This window comes from Orcinus orca, chromosome 13, assembly GCF_937001465.1.
Source record: "Orcinus orca chromosome 13, mOrcOrc1.1, whole genome shotgun sequence".
Lineage (NCBI taxonomy): Eukaryota > Metazoa > Chordata > Mammalia > Artiodactyla > Delphinidae > Orcinus > Orcinus orca.
Genome location: NC_064571.1, coordinates 41,464,115 through 41,487,718, shown reverse-complemented (window position 1 = coordinate 41,487,718; position 23,604 = coordinate 41,464,115).

The following is a 23,604-nucleotide window of genomic DNA, read 5'->3' as shown; positions in this document are numbered from 1 at the left end:
ATTCCAGTAGTGGTTATGAAATGATGCAAGGCTGTTCGTCCCTTATACCAAATAACCCCACACTGTTGCACATTTGAGTTGGCTTACCTATTTATTGGTCCCTCCCTCCCCCTTACCTGTTACTTTTCAGATCTCAAGGCTGCTATGAGTTCTGTATCTCACACCTTTCTTCCCTTCTTGGAATTCACTGCTATTAATCTGTTGTTTTGTTTTGTTTTTTTAAACAACTTTATTGGAGTATAATTGCTTTACATTGTTGTGTTAGTTTCTGCTGTATAACAAAGTGAATCAGCTATACGTATACATGTATCCCCATATCCCCTCCCTCTTACGTCTCCCTCCCACCCTCCCTATGCCACCCCTCTAGGTGGTCACAAAGCACCGAGCTGATCTCCCTGTGCTATGCAGCTGCTTCCCACTAGCTAGCTATTTTACATTTGGTAGTGTATATATGTCCAGGCCACTCTCTCACTTCATTCCCCTCTTGAAAAATAAGTAGGTTTTTTTCCTAGGAAGAAATATACTACTCTGAATAAGAGGACAGCTGCCCTCTCTGTCTGTCATACTTTGTATACTATACAATAAATCATGTCAAATTGGGGGTGACTCTCCTCCACTCCAACAGAGTAAATCACATGATCTTGGAGACATTCATTTTGTGTATTAAATTACTGTTAATATTAATAAAAATAGCAAATATTATTGCACATTACGCCAGGCATTGTGATGAGTGCTTTGCAGTCACTATCTGACTTAAGCCTTGCATTGACCCTATCTGCTAGGCATAATTAATATTACTTTACAGAAGAGGAAACTGAAGTTTAGAAAGACTGTGTAACTTTCCCAAGGACACACAGATCAAAAGCTACAAAGCCAAGACCTGAACTCAGGTATCTTTGGCTCCAAAACCACTCATTTATCCAATATAATATATCTTCTAGCTAGACAGCTAGAAGACCATTTGAGAAGTCAACATCAACAGAAGCCTGTTAGAAATTTAGAATCTCAGACCCCACTCCAGACCTACTGCATTTTCATAAGATTCTCAGATGATTTGTATGAACGCTGATGTTACAAAGACACTAATCTTTACCATTCCCCAGACTTCAAGCTTCAGGGCCCCTTCACTGCCTGAAATACATTGAAGAACTGGAGAAATAACCATAAGACCGCCACTCTGTCTTACACTGGTGCCCACCCTGGGGTATGTATGTAGTAGGAATTAGAAGACTGCATGCTGGATGAACTGAGCATCTTTTCAGACCATCCTCATCCATCACTGTGACCATGCCCAAACCTATGCACTTGCATCTTCTGCCAGTGCACGCTTCCCCAAACCTTTAGGTGTGAACTTGTCTCCAGGTAGTCTCGCCAAGTCTATGCAGTTTGTTTTCAGCATTTGATACCTTCCCTTCTCCTCTCCTTTTCCACAACACTCTCCCCTAATATAGAGTCTAGGCTTGCAAGATAAGATACAGGATCCATAATTATATCTAAATTTCAGATAACAACAACAAAAATTTAGTATACATATGCCCCATGGAATATTTGGGACATACTACACAAAAAAATGTATTCATTGTTTACCTGAAATCAAATTTAATTGGACGTCTGTATTTTCATTAGCTAAAGCTAATAAAAGGTGAAAGGTTCATGAGGAATAAGATAGTCACAAGATTTCAAAGTATCACTCTAAATTGCAAAGGGAAAACCAAAAACCTACCATGGAGAGGACCTGCATTCACTACCTTAACCAAATGATCAAACTTAAGATCACTGATGGTGGGATGTCTTGACCCATGTGCCTCTGGGTGAGAAACAGTGTCAAGCACATAGCATCTCCTATAAAGCATCCAAGATGTCAAGGTCTAATGGTAATGCCACCATGCCTTTAGAGCTAACTTCCAGTTATAGGAAATACAGGGGACAGAGGCACAAAACAAATGACACCAAGAGACAATGATGAAGAAAATCCAGATAATGAGATATTATACAAGACAGCTGTCCTGGTCTATTTTTAAACTCTATACTATTTTTTTTAAAGTGGGGTACTGTTGGACTTCTCTAAATTAAAGGAATCTAAAGAAACATTACAAACAAATGTACTGCATAAAACTTGATTGGATCCTGGTACTGAAATTTAATTAGCTATGAATGACATCTTGAAGACTTAAGAAATTATTCTTAGGTATAATAATGGTAATAGGGTTATTTAAAGGAATGTCTCCATTTTCAGGAGGTACGTCAGAAGCATTAAGGCTAAAGTATCATGATGTCTGCAACTTATTTTCAAATTGCTCAGTATATACATATATATGTGTGTATATAAATTTGTGTGTTTAGATATCTACAGATAGAACAAGTAACAGTTGTTGAAACTTGGTGGTCACTGTACAATTCTTCCAACTTTTCTGTATATTAGAAAATGTTCATAATAAAGGGATGGGGGAAAACTTTTCCTCAAACCTGAGAAGTCAGCCTGCTTCATAGGGCAATCCTGTCTCTAAAATAATACTACCAACTCTGCAAGATTGGAGTCCTTATGATAGCACAGAGGATCAGGTGTAGTGGATGAAAAGCTTTTCTCTATGATAGCAAGAAAGTGTCTGTACCGTGAATTTAAAAAGTGTAATCTGAATGTACCTGAGCTTCAAGTTTATAGACTCTAAATTAAGAAGCCCTAGGCATGTTCCTCATTCTAAAGACACAGTATCCTCTATCCTCCCGATGGCCTCGTCTGTGGTGTGTTCATATGTCCTGGGGAACAAAAGGGGTAAAAGAGCCCCCATACGAATCAGCTGTACATCCCTAGCACCGAAAGTGCAAGGAGTGGCTACGGGTGAATGGCTATGTGTTATAATGACTCCTCTCTCATTTATAAAACAGAGATGGCATGAAGATCAAATTAGTCACAAATTCCTTTTCCTTCCCCTGTCATGTGACTTGCCCTGCCTCCCAGCAGGCACAAATTGCTTCCCCATCCCACTGTCAGACCTGGCCATGATTTACTTTGGCCAGTGACGTGTGCGTGGACCTGATGCAGGACCCGATGTAATAACATCCAAACAGAAACTTTAAAAGTGAATGAAATTTTGCCATTTGCAACAACACAGATGGACCTGGACAGTATTATGTTTAGTGAAATAAGTCAGACAGAGAAAGACAAATGCAATATGTTTTCACTTAGATGTGGAATCTAAAAATAAATAAATAAATATAACAAAACAGAAACAGACTCACAGATCCAGAGAACAATTTAGCCGTTACCAGTGGGGAATTGTGGGGAAGGGACAAGATAGAGGAAAGGGATTAGGAGGTACAAACTACTAGGTATAAAATAAATAAGATACAAGGATGTAACGTACAGCACAGGGAATATAATCTATAAAAATACTGAATCACTGTGCTGTACACCTGAAATTAATATACCATCATAAATTGATTATACTTCAATTTTTTAAAAAGGGATTACAAAGTTCAACCCACTCTTGCATTTTTCTTGTGTTGTTCCACCACTGAGAACAACATGTCCAGGATAAGGGACGCTCCTCAGCCAGGGTTCCAGCATGAGAAAACACACGAACAGACCCACAGTTGACCTTCAGCTTGGCACAGAGCTGGGGTCAACTTGTGGCCCTCACAAAATGCAAATGAGAAAAAAGTGTTTTACCTTGTAAGTCACTGGTGTTTGGGGGGAGTTGTCACTGCAGCAAGAGCTGACTCACCCCAAAGATAATCACAGTATGGACCTTGCAAGGTTGTTATTCACATCAAATGACATAATGCCTGAAAGGCAGGTAGCATAGCATCTGACACATAGTCACTGTTCAGAAACTGTAAGTTGTCACGACAGGTCTGTTTCTCCAGGGGCATCCACACCTATGCCAAGCACGCTGACCTGCCATGTTGCCGAGGTTCAGCTTGAGTCTAACACGCTGATACCAATTCGCCATAGACTAGCCCCCCACCAACACTCTGGGTAACCTCTTCCCTCTGCCACTGCCCCTGGGCAATATCATAGTCTGCCTCTGGGTCTTCCGTGTTTTATGCCTCTGGGCCTGTCTGCACAGTGCCTGGCTCTCCTCTGCAAGGCACCTGGGTGATGGCAGTAACTCATTCATGACTTCTGTCACCCCTTGGTGCCCACTTTCTCAGCTAACACCACCTGGCACTCCATCACTGCCTAGCTCCAGATTTCCAGGTCTCATGAATCTCTCTATCAGAAAAAGAAATGCATGATCTTTCTGGCTGTGCTATTTTGTAGGGGGAGGGGGGGGTCACAGAAACTTCTTGCAGAGGTGCTTGGCTTCCTAGCAATCTCTTGTTTTTAGTTTTTTTGTGGCCAGGGTTCAGGGGTGCGTCCAGGTAGCTGGGTCATCTGGATTTCAGTAGAGCTTTTCATTCTCCCAGAACTATGGTCCTTTACCAATCTCCCTGTGGCTAAGCTGGACCACTTCTACCAGACTTCCTCACTCCGTGTGTGTGTGTGTGTGTGTGTGTGTGTGTGTGTGTGTGTGTGTGTGTGTGTGTGTGTGTGTTTCTCTTAAAGCCCCACTGTTCTTCTTTGTGATCTGGTATCTGTTGGAATCAAACCCACTCAAGTTTTCCAAGTATGTTGGTATGAGTCTGAGCCTCAGCGATGGAAAGGATTTACCTTCCTTCCCACAGGGCCACGTAAGCCCAAATGATGTGTGCGAGGGAGTGCTAGTTTCAAGGTCACCAATATCCACACACAAGTCTCAACTCGCTCCAGCCATGACCTCTACTAACCAAGCATGGTTTCCACATTCTAGCTTATAAATTAATTTTCACAATAAATTGCTTTCAAATATTAAGAAATTCAACCGGATTAAGACCATGCTATTGAAGGAAAGTCCCCAGACCAGGGAACCTGGAATTGAGCATCTCATTCCCACTCCACGCATCTCCAGTCCTAGCTCTGCAGCTCGCTGGCCAAGCTGGCCCCGGATGAGCCTCTGCACACTCATCTGGACAATGAGTGAGACCAGGGGTCAGCACACTATAACCTGTGGGCCAGAACTGGCCTGCCACTTGCTTTTGTAAGTAAAGTTTCATGGAACCCAGACACACTCACTGTGTATGTACTGTCCATGGCTGCTTTCTTGCTACAACAGCAGAGTTGAGTATTTGTGACAAAGACTGACCGGCCTACAAAGCCTAAAATACTTACCATCTGGCCCTTTAAAGTAAAACTTAGGTTACCCTTGGGCTAGATGATGAACGAGTTCTCCTCGAGCTGTGATACTCTGGGATTCTCTAATTCTAGTGCCGTATCCAGCTCCATTAAAACTTGCAATATTTAGGGGAAGGTGTCCGGAAAAAAACTCATCCTACCCAAGATTTTGAAATGGTTGATGCTACAGCCATTCCACCAAAAATATGGCTCATCAGGCAGGGAGGTAAGAAAGAGTAACTTTCAGAAGCAAGAGAAGCCTGAGATGGTTGCAGCTAGTTTAGCTTTTCAAGGAGAACTTGTGTTTGATCCTGGGCATGTGTGTGTGTGTGTGTGTGTGTGTGTGTGTGTGTGTGTGTGTGTGTGTGTGTGTGTGTGTGTGAAAGATCCATGTATCTACTTCTGTTCACATTAATAGAAGGTACATGGTTCCTTCAAGAGGGAAAATATCTTTCAGAAAGAGTATAATTTGCTCTAGTGGATAACAAATAGTTGGAAGTTTTCTCAGCAAGCAACCAATGTATCTAGTTTCAGATTCCTTTTTCAAGCCAAAAAAATGATGATGATCTCTAAGCCATCGTTGTCTTTTTTGACACAGGCCTGAACTCAGCATTCTGAACAGGACTATGCAGAATTGGATTACATTTCACCTCCCTCACCCATCCATCTTCCCTTTCCTGCTCATTTGCTGGGGCTGCAGAAGTATTGAGTGCTCCAGGACAGACTTGGTTTTCCAAACCATGCAAGTCATTATGAATGGCCTTGTGTCCAGGTAAAGGTTAAGGAGGTCTTTTGTTGTTCTAGTTTAACTTGTCCCTGCCACTGCAGCCTAATCATTCCACATAATAACAGGCCTGATACACAGGCCCGAGTCAAAGTCACAAGTCAATAAATCCATTCCTTTCTCCCTTTCAGGCAAAGTGTTGAATAGTACTGAATGTGCAGTGTCACCAGATCCCGTAGTCCATCACATCAAGGTCGTCTGGTATACGGCACATAAAAAAAACAACCTTCCTTCTTTTCAGTGCCTTGCACATCCGAGAGAAGCATCACTGACCCACACACAAGGCTGGATGAGGGAGGGGATGAAAAGCAAAGATCAATCGATAGCTCCGGTTCACAGAATCCTGGAGCCACTGAAACTGACAGCCACGATCCTAGACATCAGCTACCTCTACCGTCCTCCTTGTTTCATGAATACGGAAACTGATGTCAGAGAAGGGAAGGGATGTGTCCAAGATCATGTGGCCGGCACCTTTCAGAGTTAGGACTGGAACACAGGTCTCCTGACTCCCAGTCCAGTGCTCATTGCTTTGAAAGTGGAAGATGGTGGATGCTTTTGCATTTAGAGAAGAGGACAAGAAATCTCCCTTTTCCTAAACAGAACACGCTAGCCATCCCCACTCCCAAACACGAAGAGTCCATTCTCTGCACTCAGATAGTGCCCCATCTGTAGAAAAATTGTATGAAGTCACACTTTGTTTCCAGAGGAAAAATATCCAAACATCTAAAAGCCTCAGTGTCCTCATCTGTAAAATGGAGATAATAAAGTGTCTATTTCAAAGGGCTGTGGTGAGGCTGAAACAGCACAGGACAATACCTGACTCACGGGGATGCTCAGTAAATGCGAGCTCTTACTGTCATCACCCCTGCCACCAGGACAATGACAACTGCTGTGTGTTGGCCCACAGACAGCTGCCTAGCCAGCCCCTCTCTTTTCGCACCGGGCAGGCGTCTCTCAGCTGCTCCCAGTGACACAAAATACAGCTCACCAAATTATCTTTTCATCTCCGGTGTGAAAATATAACCTGCTGATAGAGGCTCATTGGAAGTAGGCAATCCTGAGTTACAGTTTGTTTACTTTGCTAAGGGACTTCCAGCTCTTCCAGGTTCATAAATCCCTTGTGGTAGATGGGGGAAGGATTGTAAATTAACTTGAATAATAGGACCACGTTTGCGTACCTTCCAAAGGTTTAAATTGCTTTGAAAGGAAAAAATAAAGTCACACTTGTCATCTGCTGTCTCTATTTTTCCCTTAATTAGCAGTTGGATTAGATACCCTCAGAGGTGAGGAACCAAGGAGACATATGAACCAAATGTCAAGAATTTCCCCCCAGGGACCTGGAGACCATCTTTCCACCATATCTGTGAAACAGATTTAACAATGAGGACTTGATGACCAGATCGTGCCAAATACCTGTTTCTGTTTGGCAAAGCCTGGGGTTCTCTGGCATAATCACCACCTACTATTGCAAAGACGACACCAAAAGGGCACATACTTCAGGTGCAGGGAACTGGGCTTCCCCTGAAGAATTAAGAATGTGCCTGAAACCTGTCTAGCACAGTACCAGGCACATAGTAGGCATTCTTTATAAACTACTCATTTCTCCATAAACATCTTCTTGTCCATTCTTCACAATTCTGAAAGCTTCACCCTAGAGAAGAAAGCTTTCAATCAAGGCACAGGACAACCACTGGGAGTCAGCTGCGTAATAAAGAGTCCAAAGGTCTGGCTTCCACGCATCGACCTTGAGCTGGTCTGCACTGAAGAAGATATTTATTCTCATGACATTCTGAGATACTGCGAAGATGAATGGAATAATGTCCATAAATATTGTCTAAGGTCAACTAGCAAAACTCACTTTGTCTAGACTAGAAATTATGGCATAAAAGTTATCATCAGTACTTTTTTTTTAAAACATCTTTATTGGAGTATAATTGCTTTACAATGGTGTGTTAGTTTCTGCTGTATAACAAAGTGAATCAGCTATACATATACATATATCCCCATATCTCCTCCCTCTTGCATCACCCTCCCACCCTCCCTATCCCACCCCTCTAGGTGGTCACAAAGCACCGAGCTGATCTCCCTGTGCTATGCGGCTGCTTCTTACTAGCTAGCTATTTTACATTCGGTAGTGTATATATGTCGATGCTACTCTCGCACTTCATCCCAGCTTACCCTTCCCCATCCCCGTGTCCTCAAGTCCACTCTCTACGTCTGTGTCTTTATTCCTGTCCTGCCCTTAGGTTCATCAGAACCATTTTTTTTCTTTAGATTCCATATATATGTGTTAGCATATGGTATTTGTTTTTCTCTGTCTGACTTACTTCACTCTGTAAGACATACTCTAGGTCCATCCACCTTACTACAAATAACTCAATTTCGTTTCCTTTTATGGTTGAGTAATATTCCATTGTCTGTATGTGCCACATCTTCTTTACCCATTCTTCTGTCGATGGACACTTAGGTTGCTTCCATGTCCTGGCTATTGTAAATAGTGCTGAAATGAACATTGTGGTACATGTCCCTTTTTGAATTATTATTTTCTCAGGGTATATGCCTAGTAGTGGGATTGCTGGGTCATATGGTAGTTCTATTTTTAGTTTTTGAAGGAACCTCCATACTGTTCTCCATAGTGGCTGTATCAATTTACATTCCCACCAACAGTGCAAGAGGGTTCCCTTTTCTCCACACCCTCTCCAGCATTTACTGTTTGTAGATTTTTTGATGATGGACATTCTGACTGGTGTGAGGTGATACCTCATTGTAGTATTGATTTGTACTTCTCTAATGATCAGTGATGTTAAGCATCCTTTCACGTGTTTGTTGGCAATCTGTTTATCTTCTTTGGAGAAATGTCTATTTAGGCCTTCTGCCCAGCTTTGGATTGGGTTGTTTGTTTTTTTGATAATGAGTTACATGATCTGCTTGTATATTTTGGAGATTAATCCTTTGTCAGTTGCTTCATTTGCAAATATTTTCTCCCATTCTGAGGGTTGTCTTTCTGTCTTGTTTGTGGTCTCCTTTGCTGTGCAAAAGCTTTTAAGTTTCATTAGTCCCATTTGTTTATTTTTGTTTTTATTTCCATTTCTCTAGGAGGAGGGTCAAAAGGATCTGGCTGTGATTTATGTCATAGAATGTTCTGCCTATGTTTTCTTCTAAGAGTTTTATAGTGTCTGGCCTTACATTTAGGTCTTTAATCCACTTTGAGTTTATTTTTGTGTATGGTGTCAGGAACTAATTTCATTCTTTTACATGTAGCTGTCCAGTTATCCCAGCATCACTTATTGAAGAGGCTGTCTTTTCTCCATTGTATATTCTTGCCTCCTTTATCAAAGGTAAGGTGACCACAGGTGCGTGGGTTTATCTCTGGGCTTTCTATCCTGTTCCATTGATCTATATTTCTGTTTTTGTGTCAGTACCCTACTGCCTTGATTACTGTAGCTTTGTAGTATAGTCTGAAGTCAGGGAGCCTGATTCCTCCAGCTCCATTTTTCTTTCTCAAGATTGCTCTGGCTATTCGGGGTCTTTTGTGTTTCCATACATATTGTGAAATTTTTTGTTCTAGTTCTGTGAAAAATGTCATTGGTAGTTTGATAGGGATTGCATTGAATCTGTAGATTGTTCTGGAGCGTATAGTCATTTTCACAATGTTGATTCTTCCAATCCAAGAACATGGTATATCTCTCCACCTGTTTGTATCGTCTTTATTTTCCTTCATCAGTGTTTTATAGTTTTCTGCATACAGGTCTCTTGTCTCCTTAGGTAGGTTTATTCCTAGGTATTTTATTCTTTTTGTTGCAATGGTAAATGGGAGTGTTTCCTTAATTTCTCTTTCAGATTTTTCATCATTAGTGTATAGGAATGCAAGAGATTTCTGTGCATTAATTTTGCATCCTGCTACTTTACCAAATTCATTGATTAGCTCTAGTAGTTTTCTGGTAGCATCTTTAGGATTCTCTATGTATAGTATCACGTCATCTGCAAACAGTGACAGTTTTACTTCTTTTTTTCCAACTTGGATTCCTTTTATTTCTTTTTCTTCTCTGACTGCTGTGTCTAAAACTTCCACTTTTGAACAATAATACACTGGCTTGATAACTTATTAAGGGTTCTTGAGTCTAACCCCCTCCCTATGTCCACTGTCCTTTATCCTCCCTCCCTTTTTCAAATGTTTAAAGTTGATCCTAAACTCAAAAACATACAGGAAAATAAAAATGACTAGTATTTATGGATACCTTTAATTACCTTCAGCTTTAAAGAATAAATACCTACTACTATAAGAATTTCAAAGAAAATTCAAATTCTCATCAAATGGTCTTTTACACAAACCTGAATACCTTAGACACATGTGTGGTATAGAGAATGTCTTGTGTAGGTCAATGGAAGACATAGGAAGGAGGAAAAATGTACATCTTCAAGTGCTGTTCAGAGAAATACTTAAATAATATACTGTATTTTTCAACCAATGGGATCAGCCCATACACTGGCATCTGATATTTCCTCCAAATAAATTGGTCAGGATGAAAAACTTAACTTACATTAGCAAGTACGACACTCGAACCACCTCTAAAAGTGTATGAGTTATCCTGGAATCTGAGAGCTCTAATGGATCTCCCAGAAGGCTCATTTCCCAACCATCTTAGAAAGAGTAGCCAAGAAAAGAGCTGTCCACTCCCTTGGCAATACCCAGACAAGAAGTCCTCTGCATTCGGATGCCTAATAAACCTTAGAAACAAGAAGCTTCACTCTTTCCTTTTCCTTTTCTGGCTGGCAACCTTCATCTGCACAAGCATTTATCCCAGTGTTTTGTTTTGGTTTTTGTGTTGTCTATTTGCACAGCATTGAAATAGATCCCAAAGTGGAGAGGAGAGGGGATCACCATGTAGCTGGCATAGTCCTAAACCCAAGAAAATAGTGTTCTGAAGAGGAAAAACTTATCTTTCCAAAGAGGAGGGGTTTTTAAAAAAAGTACAAGAAATCAAAGCAATAACTATTAATGGAGTAATTAGTTTATCCAGGCACTGTAGTGTGCAATTTGTATGCATCAGTTCATTCAAGAAACAGCATAAATTAATGGCTAAGAGGTTATCCTCAGGAGCTAGACTACCGGGTCTGAATTCCAGCCCTATGGTTTACTAGCTTGGCTATTTTGGACCAGTTAATTAAACCCTTTGTGACTCCGTTTTTTCATCTGTAAAATGAGTATAATAGCAATGCCTACCTCATAAGATCATCAGGAGGATTCAATGAGTTAATACAAGTAAGGAGCTTATAACAATGCAAGGCTCAGAGTAAGCACTCAGTTAACGTATGCTATTATGGATCCTTACATCATCCTTTTGATGAAGCTGTAGATGAAAGACTGAGCCAGGTCCAGTGTTATCTATACCCATGTAGCTGCTGACTCCTGTGCTAAGACATTCCCTCAGGTGTCAATCCCTCTCTGACCCCCACCTACTATCACTGAACCACTACCTCAAAACTCAGTTCAGATGCCTACTCCAAAGAAACTTCTCTGCCTCCTCTACCTACCCCACCACTGAGTTAAGTGCCTCTGTCTTGGGTGTCCCATAATATCTATTATACTCTATTGAAGCTATCCCTTTAGTGTCAACTCCCTCCACTGGTATATGGGCTCCTTGGCATCAATAGCTCCTAGCATAATGCCTGGTACATAGTAGGCACTTAATAAATCTTTGTTGAAAGAAGACAAAACGATGTAGGAAATGACAAAACTGGATGTCAGCTCTGACCTATTAGCCCCCACACCCAAAGTTCTTTCCTGCGTGGTTTCTGCTCTTAAGAAAGTTTTCTGTAGCCGTATGTGGAAAATGTTAGCAAAGGATCTTAGAATTCAGAGGAGAGTACCAAAGGTGGGCAGCATAGTCAAGGAACATCTCATAGGCAACTCAAGCTAGTCCCTAAAAGGTGTGGAATTAGCAAAGGCAGAAGTCTGAGGAAAGGCATCCACATATAGGGAGGTGAAAAAACATAAAGCAGCATGAGAAAAGACTGTGTAGAGCTTTGGATCCTAGACCAAGGAAAAGAGAAACCCTGGATCCCATTCCCCTCTGGTTCTGTCCTCCAACTAAGGAGTCACCCTAGGGATTATGTAGAATCACCAAGGATATTTTCAACCATCTGTCTCATTAGAAAGAAGGCCCATGAGATAGAATCAGACAGCCCTGGATTTGAACTCTAGCTTCAAATGCTGGATAGCTCAATGGCATCAGGCAATCCTACCAGTCTCAGATACGGACATCTATGAAACAGGCATATACTATCTCTTACAAGGTTATTGAGTGAATTCAAAATAATATAACATTGCAGACTCACAGTAGGTGTTCAACGAATGTTAGCTCCTGTTCTCAGCCTTATGTGGCAACTGTACCCAGACTCTTTGAGAATTACTGGAGAATCCATAACACAGTCATATCTTCTTTATGGATTAAGGGAATCCATACCCCCTTCCCCATGTCTGTGAACTCTGTCCTAGCAAGACTGTTTATAGCTAAGCATTGTACTTTCCTTAACAAGTTCTGGTCATCACCACACCAGAGGTTCCTCTGATGGAAGGGTAGATTCCCATTAAACCATGATGGGTCCCTGGGGAAAAGGGAAAAGGTAACCTCCCCATCCCACACCACCACCACCTCCCAAACCAATGGCCAGGAATAGGGAGCAAAATCAATACTCCGTCCCTCTCTGTCACTGTTTTACGAGGCAGCTCTGTGTGCATGTATTTTGCACCACTCGCCAGCAAACAAAATGGAGTGGTGTAGTTAACTGAAAAACAGCTCTGCCCTGCCTGCCATAATTGACATTAAGTACTGTTTGGGGTATGAAATCAGCCATTTCCAATTGATATTAAACAGGAAATCATTTAACATCAATGGATATAAACCAGGCGCAATTGTGCTGAATTGGGGAGAAACGCTTTGGCTCATGTTAAAAAATGTTTCTGTGAAGTGGGATTTTTCAGAGTAAGTGAATATTAAGTCAGCTTAATACCTGTATTAGGAAAAAAGAAGAAACCACTTCTCGGTCTGCCCTCAGGCTTGGAAGAAGGCTGCCAAATGCTCTTTTGGAAGAAGCCATGTTCTAAGGTGGTCTTGTCTTTGAAAAACAAAGTAGAAGGAAGGTATAATCTGGGAGAGCAGATGAAAGGAGAAAGAGTTTCCTGATCGTTTACCCAACACTGTCTGCTGTTGGCAGAGAACCTGGAGCCCTGTGAAGGGGCGCAGATGGGGAATCTCTTGGCCTCCCTATGAGAAAAGGCCATGGGGCTCATGACTCTGATATGAGGAAAATAAATAAGGGCATTGATGTGAAAGGGAAAGAAATGCCATCATGTCTTCCCTCTCTTCCAAATTCCTTCTTCTATCATGAACAGGCAGATTTTGGCAGTCAGTCCATGGCTTCTCCCAGCCTGTGACATCACGGTGCTGAATTGTCCTAATCAAAGTAGCGCAGACCATTGTTCATGTAATTATGCCTGATACCTTATCACCTGGGACTTTAGAAACCTCTCCATTATTCTCCAAAGAGGATAAACACCAAACCTGACTTGTGACCATCCACTCCCCACAATAACAAGGAAGAGAGAAGAAAGTGAAGAGGGAAGAAAGTGAAGAATACAATTGGGAAGAGAAGATGAGGGCCTTATGGTTAGGGCCCATATGGACTGTCTCGGGGGGAAGAGAGACAAGAAAGATATGAAGACCACAGTGGGCACTTCACAAGGTACTCAGAGAGTCCAGTGTTCCATTTTGTATGTGAGAAAACTGAGGCCCAACAAGGTGACATGGCCCAGGCCATGTGGAAAATTAGTGCCAGAGTCTGATCTAGAACTCTCCTGATTCACTGTCCATTTTTAGCATCTCATACCGTCTCAAGAATACAGAAATTACAAGAGAAGAGAGAAGGAGGAAAAACAGTAAGGAAGGAATGGGAGAAAGGAAGTTTTAGAAGCACAGGGCTAGTGGGTCAGCCTAGAATTTCTATTTTAGGAGTAAATTTTAAAAATCATACTTATCCCTGAGTTGACACCACCATGTGTGGTCAGTGTTGTCCAAGACAATTTTTCAGCCCTAAGAGCTTTCTGTCTAGAATGGTGGTAGTTACAGATGTAGGCCTCCTCGCCTATGAGATTTCCATGGCCAGAGCATCACATCTGTGGCATTTAGGTTGCATCCCAAGGAGAACTCTCAATACATGAGTTCTAAGGCAATCTCCGAGACCTTGTCATTTTGAGTGGGTTTTGTACAGAAGTGAAATTTGTTCCCTCTCAGATGAAAAAGTTAAAGGAGCGTTTATAAAAACTATGCATCTTACCAACAAGGACCTACTGTATAGCACAGGGAACTATACTCAATATTCTGTAACAACCTATAAGGGAAAAGAATCTGAAAAAGAATATATACATATACATGTGTGTATATATTCTTTTTCAGATACACACGTATAACTGGATCACTTTGCTGTACATCTAAAACTAAAAAAACATTGTAAATCAACTATACTTCAATTTAAAAAAATTATGCTTCTCTCAAACATCTCCTCTAGTAGGAGGCAGCCCAGTCAACATGTGGTGATCAAGGCAGGTGAAACTCTCAGACTGGAAGATGGGAAAACATTCCTCATGGCCTGTCCCTTTTTTTAAGACTGAAAGCTAGCTCTTTTCTGGTGCTGTGCCCTAAAAATGGAGCAACAGATACAGATCAGCTTGCAAAATAGCCTCCCACTTTCTTTTGCCTGAAAGGAGATGGAGGAATCAATAGGGGACCGCTGCTCTGGCCTCAGGATGCAATCAGCAATGTCTGAGTTGGGGTGACATGTGTAGAGGGCTGAGGAAGCTGTTTTGGGTTTCATTGTCTTTGCTTTCTCTCCTCAGGCCAATGGCCTTCCCAGATTTTTTCACAACCACGTGCGAAAGGGCTTTGACTCCTGGCTCCCTCACCAGCCTTTGGCTCACATGGGATAATCACATGCGTGTGACAAATGGCCAGAATATACTTGGCTACACTACAGCTCCCTGGTTTGGAAGGGGAACACCTAGCAAGCAGGACTAGGCAAGTTCACCTGCTTTGTCAAACACCCTGCACATGTAAGGTCAAGGCTGATTTGTTCATTCATTTATTCATTAAGTCAATCAACAAGCATAGCACTGAGCATATCATCTGTATGAGACACCATGCTGGGCCAGAGCATCCAGAGATGAAGAAACACATTCACTGCCTGCTGTCCTCAGAGAACTTGCCAACACAGAGAATTCATTGAATCTTACTCTGTGTCTAGTCACTACACCTAGAAACAAATGCCCATATTGACAAAGCTGCCCGACTCTTTGCTCCAACCTTATTTCAATTTCTAAAAAGCTGATGATCTCTCTTGCCACAAGGCCTTTACAGATGGCATTCTGTCTTTCTGGAATGTTTTTCCCTGCTGCCTGCCTCCCTCACCCAGCTAACCCCTACTCAGCTTTCGAATCTTGACTCAAACATCACTTCCCCAAGGAAAACTTCTCTTCACATCCAGCCTGGGTCAGGTTTCCTTATTCGACATCTCCCCTTTCCTTCTCAGTTTGTGATTATACATTCATTCATATGATACTTAAAGTCTATCTCTATCCCCCTACTAGACAGTGAGCTTGAAAGGATAGGAGTGGTAGTTGGTTTTGCTCAGCATTGAGTCTCCATGACAGCACAGAGCCTGGAGTGGCCTGGGCACCCTATAAATACTGGCTGATCCTTATTGAATGAACCAGGAGGAGGATAGCAATAAAAGACTCCTATCAATAAAACCTACATTCTAGTTCTTCATGCTAGATTTCTAGGTTGAAACTACTTACATAATTGCATTGAAAACTTCATCATCTGTTGAAAGCCAAAGTGTATTCTAGAGAGTCAGTGTGGAGGTTGAAGAGAGTGGATTCTAAAGGTAGACATGGCTACATTCAAGCCCCACCGCTGCCGGCTGCACAACCCTGTACTGTGGAAGGCTGGAAAACGGTTCCCCGGAAGATATCCATGTCAAATCCCCAGAACCTGTGAATGTTACCTCATTTGTAAAAAGGGTCTGGTCATGTCTAGTCAAGATGAAAACATTTAGATCAAAGGGGACATTTCTATCAATCACTTAGTAATTGGGTCATACTCCGCTTTTCAATAGCCTAAAAATAAGACATGTTCCAGGCATACGATGACTCTTTTTCCACTTGTGACTCAGATGCCCCAGTGTCAATTACACTTTTCCATAATACTGTCAAGAAAGCCAGAGACATGCCTGAGCAGTTGAAAGAAAAGCCCAGGGTCTCCCTCTTAGTATCCCCGCAACCCAGCCCAGCATTTGCCATATAATAGATGCTCAGTGAATGGCTGGTGAGTAAATGAGCCCTCAGTCATTACAAGTTAGACAAGCTCACTCACTAAGTAGAATAAATAAGGACAAGGGTTTCAGAATTAAGAAATGATGAACACTTACTACTTATCCACATGAGTAGCGAGCCTCATCCTGGAACCATCAAACTAAAGATGATGATGATATCTGCCTAGACTCTTCTTGCCCAGCATGACAAGGACCCCTGCCAGCATCAAGCTGTCCCTAGTATGATCAAGTAAGGGCCTTTCTCCTTACATATATATATACCTGCCTTTCCAAATGCTTTTAAATTTAGCAAGAGATATTCCTTAACGATTCAGGGATGACTCTGCATCACACACACTCAAATTTTAAAGGGTTTTGTTTATAGTTTTGCTTTTAACTTGGAATGAGGGCATAATGGGAGTTAATCTGCTAAAATCAAAGAGGATAATTTCATTCTGAGAGTGATGCTCATTCAAGGGTTTAATGTAGATTAAGCTAAAAGTTAGTTCCATGACTCATGTCCATTTTCACAATTTCTCCTACCATGATCTCCATCTCTAGGCAATAAGTGAGCTATTTTAAGAGTTGCCTATACGTGACGGTAGGTTAATTTCTTTTGATAGTATTTTCAGTTGGTTTAACTTTGTTGAAGTGATAACCTTAGTAATTATAACTACTGGTGTAATACTAATGATGAGTCTACTTTAAACATGTGAGAGATACTTTATAACCATATAAATATGGATCACTAAGACCATAGCAAACATAACAAGGCCAAAACTTTCCATGAATGTGTTTGCAAGAAGAGAGGCAGTTTTCTTGCTTTTTCATTTTAGGGTGAATAATTGATGCCGGCTGATTCAAAGCTGGGTCGGCATGCACAAGCCAGACAGGGAGACGGGGAAGCTTTAATTTAAGGTTCTGGAAAATCTCAAGCTATATTTTAGGGGTTGCTGTCTTAAAAACCCAGAATCGCATTATTCTTAAAGTTTTTTATTTCATTAAAAGATATATGGGAAATGTAGAGGAACCCACAAAACACTCTAAAACACATTATTTGGGGGGAGCTTCAAGATGGCAGAGGAGTGAAACGGGGAGATCGCCTTCCTCCCCACAAATACATCAGAAATACATCTACCTGTGGAACAGCTCCTACAGAACACCTACTGAACGCTGGCAGAAGACCTCAGACCTCCCAAAAGGCAAGAAACCCCCCCACATACCTGGGTAGGGAAAAAGAAAAAAGAATAAACAGAGACAAAAGAATAGGGACGGGACCTGCACCTCCGGGAGGGAGCTGTGAAGGAGGAAAAGTTTCCACACACTCAAGCCCCTTCGCGAGCGGAGACTGCGGGTGGCGGAGCGGGGGAGCTTCGGAGCCGCGGGGGAGAGCGCAGCCACAGGGGTGCGGAGGGCAAAGCGGAGAGATTCCCGCACAGAGGATCGGTGCCGACCGGCACTCACCAGCCCGAGAGGCTTGTCTGCTCACCCGCCGGGGCAGGCGGGGCTGGGAGCTGAGGCTCGGGCTTTGGTCGGAGCGCCGGGAGAGGACTGGGGTTGGCGACGTGAACACAGCCTGAAGGGGGTTAGTGCGCCACGGCTAGCCGGGAGGGAGTCCGGGAAAAGTCTGGAGCTGCCGAAGAAACAGGACACTTTTTCTTGACTCTCTGTTTCCTGGTGCGCGAGGAGAGGGGATTAGGGGCGCTGCTTAAAGGAGCTCCAGAGACGGGCACGAGCCGCGGCTAAAAGCGCGGACCCCAGAGACCGGCATGAGACGCTAAGGCTGCTGCTGCCGCCACCCAGAAGCCTGTGTGCAAGCACAGGTCACTATCCACAGCCCCCTTCCGGGAGCCTGTGCAGCCCGCCACTGCCAGGGTCCCGGGATCCAGGGACAACTCCTCCGGGAGAACACACGGCGAGCTTCAGGCTAGTGCAACGTCCTGGTGGCCTCTGCCGCCGCAGGCTCGCTCCGGATCCCTACCCCTCCCTCCCCCGGCCTGAGTGAGCCAGAGCCCCCGAATCAGCGGCTCCTTTCACCCCGTCCTGTCTGAGTGAAGAACAGACGCCCTCAGGCGACCTACACGCAAAGGCAGGTCCAAATGCAAAGCTGAACCCCGGGAGCTGTGAGAACAAAAAAGAGAAAGGGAAATCTCTCCCAGCAGCCTCAGAAGCAGTGGATTAAAGCTCCACAATCAACTTGATGTACCCTGCATCTGTGGAATACCTGAATAGACAATATATCATACCAAATTGAGGAGGTGGACTTTGGGAGCAACGATATATATATTTTTCTCTTTTTCTCTTTTTGTGAGTGTGCATGTGTATGCTTCTGTGTGTGATTTTGTCTGTATAGCTTTGCTTTTACCATTTGTCCTAGGGTTGTGTATGTCCATTATTTTTTTTAATCACTTTAAAAAAATTTTTATTTTTTATTTTAATAACTTCATTTTATTTTATCTTCTTTCTTTCTTTCTATTTTTTCTTCCTTTTATTCTGAGCTGTGTGGATGAAAGGCTCTTGGTGCTACAGCCAGGCGTCAAGGCTGTGCCTCTGAGGTGGGAGAGCCAAGTTCAGGACACTGGTCCACAAGATACCTCCCAGTTCCACGTAATATCAAACGGCGAAAATCTCCCAGAGATCTCCATCTCAACGCCAAGACCCAGCTTCACTCGATGACCAGCAAGCTACAGTGCTGGACACTCTATGCCAAACAACTAGCAAGACAGGAACACAACCCCATCCATTAGCAGAGAGGCTGCCTAAAATCATAATAAGTCCACAGACACCCCAAAACACACCACCAGACGTGGACCTGCCCACCAGAAAGACAAGATCCAGCCTCATCCACCAGAACACAGGCACTAGTCCCCTCCACCAGGAAGTCTACACAACCCACTGAACAAACCTTAGCCACTGGGGACAGACACCAAAAACAACTACCGGAACTACGAACCGGCAGCCTGCGAAAACAAGACCACAAACACAGTAAGGTAAGCAAAATGAGAAGACAGAGAAACACACAGCAGATGAAGAAGCAAAGTAAAAACCCACCAGACATAACAAATGAAGAGGAAATAGGCAGTCTACCTGAAAAAGCATTCAGAATAATGATAGTAAAGATGATCCAAAATCTTGGAAATAGAATAGAGAAAATACAAGAAATGTTTAACAAGGACCTAGAAGAACTAAAGAGCACACAAACAGTGATGAACACCACAATAAATGAAATTAAAATTCTCTAGAAGGGATCAATAGCAAAATAACTGAGGCAGAAGAACGGATAAGTGACCTGGACGATAAAATAGTGGAAATAACTACTTCAGAGCAGAATAAAGAAGAAAGAATGAAAAGAATTGAGGACAGTCTCAGAGACCTCAGGGACAACATTAAACACACCAACATTCGAATTATAGGGGTCCCAGAAGAAGAAGAGAAAAACAAAGGGACTGAGAAAATATTTGAAGAGATTATAGTTGAAAACTTCCCTAATACGGGAAAGAAAATAGTTAATCAAGTCCAGGAAGCACAGAGAGTCCCATACAGGATAAATCCAAGGAGAAACATGCCAAGAGACATAGTAATCAAACTATCAAAAATTGAATACAAAGAAAAAATATTAAAAGCAGCAAGGGAAAAACAACAAGTAACACACAAGGGAATCCCCAGAAAGTTAACAGCTGATCTTTCAGCAGAAACTCTGCAAGCCAGAAGGGACTGGCAGGACATATTTAAAGTGACAAAGGAGAAAAACCTACAACCAAGATTACTCTACCAGCAAGGATCTCATTCAGATTTGATGGAGAAATTAAAACCTTTATGGACAAGCAAAAGCTAAGAGAATTCAGCACCACCAAACCAGCTTTACAACAAATACTAAAGGAACTTCTCTATGCAGGAAACACAAGAGAAGGAAAAGACCTACAATAACAAACACAAAACAATTAAGAAAATGGTAATAGGAACATACACATCGATAATTACCTTAAATGTAAATGGATTAAACACTCCAAAAGACCCAGACTGGCTGAATGGATACAAAAACAAGACCCGTATATATGCTGTCTACAAGAGACCCACTTCAGACCTAGGGACACATACAGACTGAAAGTGAGGGGATGGAAAAAGATATTCCATGCAAATGGAAATCAAAAGAAAGCTGGAGTAGCAATTCTCATATCGGACAAAAGACTTTAAAATAAAGACTATTACGAGAGACAAAGAAGGACACTACATAATGGTCAAGGGATTGATGCAAGAAGAAGACATAACAATTGTAAATATTTATGCACCCAACATAGGAGCACCTCAATACATAAGGCAAATACTAACAGCCATAAAAGGGGAAATCGACAGTAAAACAATCATAGGAGGGGACTTTAACACCCCACTTTCACCAATGGACAGATCATCCAAAATGAAAATAAATAAGGAAACACAAGCTTTAAATGATTCATTAAACAAGATGGACTTAATTGATATATATATGACATTCCATACAAAAACAACAGAATACACATTCTTCTCAAGTGCTCATGGAACATTCTCCAGGATAGTTCATATCTTGGGTCACAAATCAAGCCTTGGTAAATTTAAGAAAATTGAAATCATATCAAGTATCTTCTCCGACCACAATGCTATGAGACTAGATATCAATTACAGGAAAAAATCTGTAAAAATTACAAACACATGGAGGCTAAACAATACACTACTTAATAACCAACAGATCACTGAAGAAATCAAAGAGGAAATCAAAAAATACCTAGAAACAAATGACAATGGACACATGATGACCCAAAACTTACGGGATGCAGCAAAAGCAGTTCTAAGAAGGAAGTTTATAGCAATACAATCCTACCTTAAGCAACAAGAAACATCTCAAATAAACAACCTAACCTTACACCTAAAGCAACTAGAGAAAGAAGAGCAAAAGAAGCCCAGAATTAGCAGAAGGAAAGAAATCATAAAGATCAAATCAGAAATAAATTAAAAAGAAATGAAGGAAACAACAGCAAACATCAATTAAAACTAAAAGCTGGTTCTTTGAGAAGATAAACAAAATTGATAAAAAATTAGCCAGACTCATCAAGAAAAAGAGGGAGAAGACTCAAATCAATAGAATTAGAAATGAAAAAGAAGTAACAACTGACACTGCAGAAATACAAAGGATCGTAAGAGATTACTACAAGCAACTCTATGCCAATAAAATGGACAACCTGGGAAAAACTGACAAATTCCTAGAAATGCACAACCTTCCGAGACTGAATCAGGAAGAAATAGAAAATATGAACAGATCAATCACAAGCACTGAAATTGAAACTGTGATTTAAAATCTTCTGACAAACAAAAGCCCAGGACCAGATAGCTTCACAGGCCAAATTCTATGAAACTCTTAGAGAAGAGTTTCCTTCCTATCCTTTTCAAACTCTTCCAAAATATAGCAGAGGGAGGATAACTCCCAAACTCATTCTACAAGGCCACCATCACCCTGATACCAAAACTAGACAAAGATGTCACAAAGAAAACTACAGGCCAATATCACTGATGAACAGAGATGCAAAAATCCTCAACAAAATACTAGCAAACAGAATCCAACAGCACATTAAAAGGATCATACACCATGATCAAGTGGGGTTTATCCCAGGAATGCAAGGATTCTTCAATATATGCAAATCAATCAACGTGATACACCATATTAACAAATTGAAGGAGAAAAACCATATGATCACCTCAATAGATGCAGAAAAAGCTTGTGACAAAATTCAACACCCATTTATGATAAAAACTCTCCAGAAAGTAGGCATAGAGGGAACTTTCCTCAAGATAATAAACGCCATATATGACAAACCCACAGCCAACATCACCCTCAATGGTGAAAAACTGAAACCATTTCCGCTAAGATCAGGAACAAGACAAGGTTGCCCACTCTCACCTGTCTTATTCAACATAGTTTTAGAAGTTTTATCCACAGCAATCAGAGAAGAAAAAGAAATAAAAGGAATCCAGATTGGAAAAGAAGAAGTAAAGCTGTCACTGTTTGCAGATGACATGATACTATACATAGAGAATCCTAAAGATGCTACCAGAAAACTACTAGAGCTAATCAATGAATTTGGTAAAGTAGCAGGATAAAAAATTAATGCACAGAAATCTCTAGCATTCCTATACACTAATGATGAAAAATCTGAAAGTGAAGTTAAGAAAACACTCCCATTTACCATTGCAACAAAAAGAATAAAACATCTAGGAATAAACCTACCTAAGTAGACAAGAGACCTGTATGCAGAAAATTATAAGACACTGATAAAAGAATTTAAAGATGATACAAATAGATGGAGAGATATACCATGTTCTTGGATTGGAAGAATTAACATTGTGAAAATGACTCTACTACCCAAAGCAATCTACAGATTCAATGCAATCCCTATCAAACTACCAATGGCATTTTTCACAGAACTAGAACAAAAAATTTCACAATTTGTATGGAAACACAAAAGACCCCGAATAGCCAAAACAATCTTGAAAAACAAATGGAGCTGGAGGAATCAGGCTCCCTGACTTCAGACTATACTACAAAGCTACAGTAATCAAGACGGGATGGTACTGACACAAAAACAGAAATATAGATCAATGGAACAGGATAGAAAGCCCAAAGATAAACCCACCCACCTATGGTCACCTTACCTTTGATAAAGGAGGCAAGAATATACAGTGCAGAAAAGACAGCCTCTTCAACAAGTGGTGCTGGGAAAACTGGACAGGTACATGTAAAAGTATGATATTAGAACACTCCCTAACACCATACACAGAAATAAACTCAAAATGGATTAAAGACCTAAATGTAAGGCCAGACACTATGAAACTCAGAGGAAAACATGGGCAGAACACTCTATGACATAAATCACAGCAAGATCCTTTTTGATCCGCCTCCTAGAGGAATGGAAATAAAAACAAAAATAAACAAATGGGACCTAATGAAACTTAAAAGCTTTTGCACACCAAAGGAAACCATAAACAAGACGAAAAGACAACCCTCAGAATGGGAGAAAATATTTGCAAATGAAGCAACTGACAAAGGATTAATCTCCAAAATTTACAAGCAGCTCATGCAGCTCAATATCAAAAACAAACAGCCCAATGAAAAAATGGGAAGACGACCTAAACAGACATTTCTGCAAAGAAGATATACAGATTGCCAACAAACACATGAATGAATGCTCAACATCATTAATCATTAAAGAAATGCAAATCAAAACTGCAA